This window comes from Rattus norvegicus, chromosome 4 (assembly GCF_021556685.1).
Source record: "Rattus norvegicus strain SHRSP/BbbUtx chromosome 4, alternate assembly SHRSP_T2T, whole genome shotgun sequence".
In the NCBI taxonomy this organism is placed as follows: Eukaryota; Metazoa; Chordata; class Mammalia; order Rodentia; family Muridae; genus Rattus; species Rattus norvegicus.
The window spans coordinates 60,426,769-60,434,562 of record NC_141537.1 but is presented as its reverse complement, the minus strand read 5'-3'; the positions used below and the strand labels follow the sequence as shown (position 1 = coordinate 60,434,562).

The 7,794-nt window shown below is 48.0% G+C and overlaps 1 long non-coding RNA gene across 1 annotated transcript; it reads left to right on the top strand.

Moving 5' to 3' along the window:
* Window positions 1–2,423: 2,423 nt before the first annotated feature.
* LOC147994785 (uncharacterized) lies at window positions 2,424–6,974 on the top strand. The gene is made up of 3 exons (XR_015686422.1): window positions 2,424–2,699; window positions 4,153–4,223; window positions 4,593–6,974. It is a non-coding gene; the product is annotated as an uncharacterized LOC147994785 (long non-coding RNA).
* The last annotated feature ends 820 nt before the right edge of the window (window positions 6,975–7,794 follow it).

Here is a 7,794-nt window from a genome sequence, read left to right as displayed (position 1 = left end):
AGTGTTTTCCTGACACCCTTGAGTGTTTCTAAACTTGAAGTTTCTAGTGAGGATAGAGGAATGTGAGATAAACCAGGGCCATGTGATCCCTATGGAAGAGTCAACGCCACTCAAATGTTTGCTTTGATTTTGTTCTCATTACGAGGGATCGAACCCATGCATGCAAGGCAAGCAATCTACCACTGAGCCACCTCCCAACCCCTGCCCTCTACCACTGGCCACCTCCACCTCCCCTGCCCTCTACCACTAAGCCACCTCCCCTGGCCTCTTCACCTTCTATTTCGAGAGAGGATCTCATTAAATTGCCAGGGCCAGCACTGAGCTCACACTGTAGTTCAGCCAAGGACCCGGAACTTGTGATCCTCCGGCTTCAGACTCCTGAATAACGGGGGTTACAAGCCTGTACCACCAGACCCATCTTGACGTATAACCAACAGAGCAGGCACCGAAATGCTGTGGGAAGCCTTGCTCACACAGCACAGGAGGCAGCAGTGCAAGCAAGTGCTCAGGTGCACGAGGCATCGTGGTCGCTCTATCCACGGGCTTGACTGAGCCCTTTAACTGCTGTTGGTACCACTGCACATGTTAGCAAATCACTACTTCTAAATTTTATTTCATTGAAAACAGGGATCATTGTGAAGGTGGTGGTGGTGGTGGTGGTGGTGGTGGTGGTGGTGGTGGTGTTAGTGGTAGTGGTGGAGGTGGTGGTGGTGGTGGTGTTGGTGGTGGTGGTGGTAGTGGTGGTGTTAGTGGTGGTGGTGGTGGTGGTGGAGGTGGTGGTGGTGGAGGTGGTGGTTTAAATGTAAAATGCTCCCCCAGAGGCTAATGTGTTCAATGCTTGCTCCCCAGCCGAGGTCTCTTCCGTGAAGTTCTGGAAACTTCAAGGGAGGGAGCCTGGTGTGGGAAGTACGTCACTGGGCAATACATCATTGCTTCCTGACCACCTTAAAGTACACAACCTTTGCCAACATGTTCCTGCTACCGTGAAACCATGAACCGAAATAACTTTCCTGCCTTACGTTGTTGATGTGAGGCGTTTTAGCTCAGTGAGGGGCACGCAAACTCCTGTGACTAATGGCTTCCATATTGGGCAGCTCAGCCATGGGGGCTTCCTGATTTCCTCACCACAGTGTCTGCGAGCACAGCTGGGGAAGGAGTGCTCTAAACAGATCAACTCCTGGATCCTTTGCTGGTGCGTGTCCACATCTGTAGAACTCACACAAGTGTCCACATCTGTAGAACTCATACAGTGCTCTGGTTTGTATTTCTTTGGAGAGGTTTTCGGTTTGGTTTGGTTTTTGGCTTTTGGTGTTTTGTTTTATTTTTGCTTTGTTGTTGTTGTTGGTGGTGGTGGGGTGTTTGGGTTTGTTTGTGGTTGTTTGTTTTGTTTGTTTGTTTGTTTGCTGTGTAGGCCCTCCCGGCCTGGATCTCTCTTGACCTAGCGTCTGGTATCTTACCTCCGTTGTGCTAGCATTGCAGGCTCCGGCCTCCATTCCCGCCCTGTCGTTGTGCTCTGGAGAGTTGGGGTGCGTGCTGGTTATTTCTGCCGATTGGATACAAACTAGGATCACTAGGAAAGAGAAACCCTCAACTGAGCAATTGCCTCCGTCAGATGGGCCTGTGGGTAAAGCGTTTGGGCATTTTCTTGGATTATGACCGATGTGAGAGAGTTCAGCCCACTGTGGGCAGTGCCGCCTCTGAGCAGGTGGTCCTGGGCTGAGCAAGCCAGGTAACAGTGCTCTTCCATGGTCTCTGCTTCAGTTCCTACCTCCAAGTTTCTTGCCTTGGCTTCCCTTGATGACATGCTGTACCCTGTGAGTCAGAGAAACCATTTCTTCCCTCGAGTAGCTTCTGGTCAGTGTTCTGTCACAGCAACAGAGACCAAAGGACAGGGCACCGTGTGGGGCTTGGTCTGGTCAGCTGTGGATCTGTGTTCACTGCAGACACCTCATCTGCGTCAACTAAATGGGTTCTCAGAAACTTATGCCTGTTACTTAAGATTTCAGAAAGAATGAGAACTTCCCACCCGGCTTCTTCCTGAGGTGGGATTTTAAAAATGTGTTTATCTCTCTCAATTTTTGAAAGATTCAGATTAAAGTCCCTGCAGTTTGGAGGAATCATTGAAAGTCCCTTGCTCCACCAAGTGAACTAGTTGATTAAGAGGCTTTCACTCCGGGGCTGGGGATTTAGCTCAGTGGTAGAGCGCTTGCCTAGCAAGCGCAAGGCCCTGAGATCGGTCCCCAGATCAGAAAAAAAAAAAAAAAAAAAAAAAAGAGTCTTTCGCTCCACTGAAGGACCTAATTGGTGTCCTGTATGGAAGCTTTATAAACAGGAAAAAATACAATTTGTCATGCTTACCTCAGGATAATCTTTATTGAAGAGGCAAGACGTGGCTGGACTTAGAATGTGGAAACGCTTGTATTAGAAAGGGAGATGGAAGATTGGGCAATAATTAAAGCGATGTGATGGTTTGTGTAAGCTCAAACCAGGGAGTGGCAGTATTAGGAGGTGTGGTCCTGTTGGAGTGGGTGTGTCACTGTGGGTGTGGGCTTGAGACACTCATCCTAGGTGCCTGGAAGCCAGTCTTCCACTAGCCGACTTCAGATGAAGATGTAGAACTCTCAGCTCCCCCTTCACCAGGCCTGCCTGGATGCTGCCATGTTCCCACCTTGATGATCATGGACTGAACCTCTGAACCTGTAAGTCAGCCCCCATTAAATGTTGTCCTTATAACACTTGCTATGATCATGGCGTCTGTTCACAACAGTAAAAACTAAGACAAGTGTAGACTACAAATGTTAGTAAAGGCAGGCGCTGGGCACAGGGGTGGGGGTGGGGTGTACATTGTGCTGCCACTGTTGATGACACAGGGGATGCAGCTCAGTGGATTTACCTATAAACCACTTTGAAAGTGACTTCACATTAGCTGCTAAAGTTCAATGTGCTCACGTCCCGCTTCCTTCCCTCAAGATAGATGTTTAGATACAGAAACACTGTTTATAGACACCTAATGTGCCCCAACCTTAACAGGAGCACATTTAAGTGGTGACCTCCATCCGTCTACATAAAGCACAAGCATGCCATCTGTCTCTGAAAGGAGCAGTTTCAAAACGCAACTGCTTCTACGAGTCCAGGGTGGCTGGAACTAAGCAAGGGCGCACAGACAGGTGAACCAAACATGAAAGGTTGGATGCTGAGATGGCCCCATGGATAAAATGCTTGCCTAGCAAGCCTGAGGACCTGAGTTTGAATCCCTAGCACCCACATAAAAAGCTGCGTGTAATGGTGAGCATCTGGAACAGGGGACAGTGCAGGGGACAGAGACAGGTAGGTCCCCAGCACTTGCCAGCCGACCCATCCAGCCCACAGCCAGGTCTGGGTTCATTGAGGATATCTTATCTCAAGTAGGAAGACAGGACATACTAGCATTTCCCTCTAGCCTCCACAGGCACATTCACAGCCATATGCTCCTGCACACACATGAATGGGTACATGTGTGTATACTACATGCCAACACAAATGAATAATAAAAACATGGTATTTGCGTTGGTCAGATTTCCATAATAGGACACATTTTTGGATGACCCACTTAGAGGGGTGATAACTGGGGCATGGTTTTGGGGATTCTGGACCATGACGACTTAGCTCCATTGCACTGGGGCCTGTGGCAGGTCACTGCATCACAGCCGGACCACATGGTTATAGTGGAACAAATTTGCTCACCTTAAGCCTGGGAAGCAAGAGGTGGAAAGGCTCAAGGTACCACAGTCCCTTTCAGGGACACACCCTTCCAATGCTCTAGAAACCTCCCACTAAACCCCACCCCTTACCAACAGCACCACACTGAGGGCCAAGTCTGTACCACACCGGCCTTCAGGAAGCACTTGAGATCCAACTTAGGGCTTATACTGGCTGGTTTTGTGCATCGACTTGACACAAGCTGGAGTTATCACAGAGAAAGGAGCCTCCCTTGAGGAAATGTCTCCATGAGACCCAGATGTAAGGCATTTTCTAAATTAGTGATCAAGGAGGGAGGACCCAGCCCATTGTGGGTGGTCCCATCCCTGGGCTGGCTTTCCTGGGTTCTATAAGAAATGAAGCTGAGCAAACCAGGGGAAAGAAGTCAGTAACATCCCTCCATGGCCTCTGCAGCAGCTCCTGCTTCCTGATCTGCTTGAGTTCCAGTCCTGACTTCCTTTGGTGATGAACAGCAATGTGGAAGTGTAAGCTGAATAAACCCTTTCCTCCCCAACCTGCTTCTTGGTCATGATGTTTGTGCAGGAATAGAAACCCTGACTGAGACAGAGCTGTTTGAAAGTCAGGGCAGTGGCTGCTCCTTGGAAGTGGAAGAACCTTATAAGGAGGGACTCTGGGGTCTTAAGAGTATTTTTAAAATTCTCAGTGAAGTGGTGGGTTTATCCCCTTTATTCCCTCAAACTAGAGAAACTAGAGAAACATTGAGCAAACAAAATAGTTTGAGGACTGTGGAGGGGCGTCACCTGCTAGACTGGCCTTTCTGGCCGTCTGTGGCTGAGTGGCAGCATATACTTGTTTTATGACTTGGGAGCATAAGCAATATATATCATTTCTAGGTCAAATACTGGTGTCCGTTTCCTGGCCTTCAGAGCTGTCTCTAAGTCCAGCATGACAGCAGACCTTGTTCCAGACAGTAGATGCTCCCTCTGCCATGAGTGAGGACATCATGGATCAAGGATTTCCATCAACCTGCAGCTTACAGAACGAGCAAGATGTGAACCTTTCCTGTTTTAAACCACTGCCATGTGGAGATAGCATACAGGACGGGCGCCATTTCACACGAGCCCCGTTCTGTGAATGTGCGGAGGAAGTGCATTTCTTACTATGGAAACCTCCAAGTACGAAGACCCTGCCGTGGACTGAAGAACAGAAAGCACACTGGGGAACATAGGAAGGAGAGACCAGTGAGAGCTGGGGCCAGAGGGGAAGACAGAGATCTGAGCACACAGACTGGGGTCAGGCCCTCAGAGCCAGCGGTGGCTTCAGGCAGGAGGATGGCAGCATGCCGATCCCATCTGAAAGGGCTCATTCTGTCTGCAGTGCAGAGGGTTATGTAGAGGGCAAGCATGAAACCACAGAACCCACCTTCAAAGGCACACCAACAAGAAATGATGCTGCGAAGCAACATAGAAATGGATTTTTTGCTTTTCGAGCTCAGGCTGGGCTCAGAGTGTCCATCTCCCACTTCAGGTTGCTGAATGCTGGAGCACAGGCATATGCCACTGAACGCCACTCGCAATGGGGTTTAGGAGGGTGCGTTTTGAACCAGATTGAACTTGCAAAAAGGTGGGAAATAGAGTTGGAGAAGCATCAAGCCGGTGAGAAAAGGCAGTGGCCACAGAAGCCTGATGACTTACCATAATGTCCAAGGTGGTGGCCTTCATCTGTGGTCCCAGTTCTCCTACTTCAGATGGGAGAGGATAGCTTGCCTAGAGACTCGTGGACCCGCTAGAGTACATGGAGCAACAGAGAGGCCCTGCTTCAGGAGAGTGGGAAGAGAGAACCGACTCTGACCTTCACACGCACTCACACACGCACGCACACACACCATGGCACATGTGTGCCCACAGTCTCAGATAAGTTAGTTAACGTTAAAAGTAAATATTAAAAGCAGAGATCAAAGGGAAAAGGTCCCAGCTGCCTCTGGTGCTCTTGATTGAGCTGCTGTGTTTATGACGGGGCCGTGTACCAAAAAGGGGACAAACGAAAAACGGTTTTGAAGAGAGGAAGTGAGGTTTTGGCTTGGCTGTCCACTGCACAATGGCACACGTAGGTTACATGTGCCACCAAAAAGACCCTGGAGATGTATTCATTTGAAAGTTACTTACATGCAAGTGATATTTAAGTCAAGGATCTAGACTCAATCATCTGAAGGGAATATAAATAGCAAAAAGATGTAAAGATTTGAGAAAAATGGCAGGCAACATATGGCCACTGAAGTCACAAGAAGCAAGTGTGCCTTGAACGATTTTGAGAGGGTGAGACTAGGGGAAGGGATGGGAAGCTTCACCCAGAGAAGATTCAATCACATTCTGGAAGGGAAAGCCAGGCAAAAGGAACAGAGAAGGGATTGGGAGAAAAGGGAGAAAGAGAATAAACTCATGATGGCTTTCACTCTGGTGGTACCAATGATGAGAGGGAGGAACCATTGAAAAGGGAGACTGAGTTTCCTTCAAGATTAGAGATACTAGGGTGGGGGAGGGAGTTTGCTGGTAGAGACCCAGGAGAGCAGGAGGTTTCTTCTCAGGGAAGAGATAAACGGGTTCCAAGCAGAAGATGAGAAATCCTGCAGTCGACTATACCAAATGTAGAGAGATGGGTTTGCTGTTAGAGCCACAACCAGGGCTTTCTCCCCAAGTATGACAACGGCCTGACTTATGAGCAGAAGAAATGAAATGGTGTTTGTTGGGATGGAAACCACTTGTGGCAAGACTTCCATGAAACAAGTTTGTAGGAAACAGTGAGTCTTCATTAATTTTAAGTATTAAAAATATGAGTCCCCGAGCATGTAAGTGGCCAGGCTGCGCTTCCGATCCAGTTGGATCCCTCTGCCTACCTCCTCTATGTCCAGTTAATTATCTTAATGACTCAACTGTGAGAGATGGACAAACAACACACCTTCAAAACAGGAGGAGAGCTTGCAAATCAGGGGGAGCGGAAGGGACAAGGAGAGAGTGTGGCGCAAGGAAAAGCACACCTGCCAGTCACAGTTAACCTTGAGGGTTTTCGCCAGTTTATGGCAAAGTGGAAAGCCAGCCCCACAGGAGGCGACAGATAAAACCAGCAATCACGTATGTAGAATATTCTGTAGAGTGAGTCGATCAGTTATTAGTATGAATAAGTAAGGTGAAAAGTAACATGATACTAATGTTAAAACGTCAGTCTCACTGGGGACGTAGCTTAGGGGTAGAGCACTTGTCAAGATTTTTATCTCCTGCTCTGCAAAGGAAAAAAATATGCATGCATATATATTATATATAATATATATACATATGTATGTATGTATGTATATATGTATGTATGTATGTATTCAGAGTTCAGTTCCCAGCACCCACAACACCAGGTGCTCATAACCACCTATAACTCCAGCTCCTGGGGCTCCACTTCCTGCACACAAACACATAAATAAAAACTAAATCAATCTCTTTTTCAAAAGCTGCCTCTTGGGGGTGGCAAGGTGGCTCAGTGGTAAGATCATTTGCTTCTCTCCCAAAGAGGACCTGAATTTAGTTCTCAGCACCCACTCAGGCTGTGCTCAACTGCCTATAACTCCAGCTCCAGGGAATCTGACATCTTTGCCCTCTGTGGACACCTGCACTCATGTACCACACCCACATGCACACACACGAACCTGTATACTGTCTTAAATAATGAAAAAAATCTCTAAGTAACAAACTGTCTTTGTGTACAACAACAAACTTAGACAGTGAACTTTAACCCTCCATGACCTTTCTCCTCCTCCCTGACCTTCCTTCCCTTCCCCCACCCTTCTTCCTCCTCCCCAGCCTTCCTCCTCCTCTTCTTCCTTGTACTTTTCTAAGGATGGACACAGTGATGTTTCTACCCTCTATGTTCTTTTGAACTTGTATCTCCAGACTACTCAGCAGCAGCATCGTCTCACACTGCACACCGCTATGCTTTGCTCTGCTCCCAGCTCCAACCTTCCCCATCCCTGGCTTCGTTTCCTATGAGCACAGACAGTGTTGGGGTCATGAGAACCATGAAGGAAACACTTATGATCAGAGCAACAAATAGATG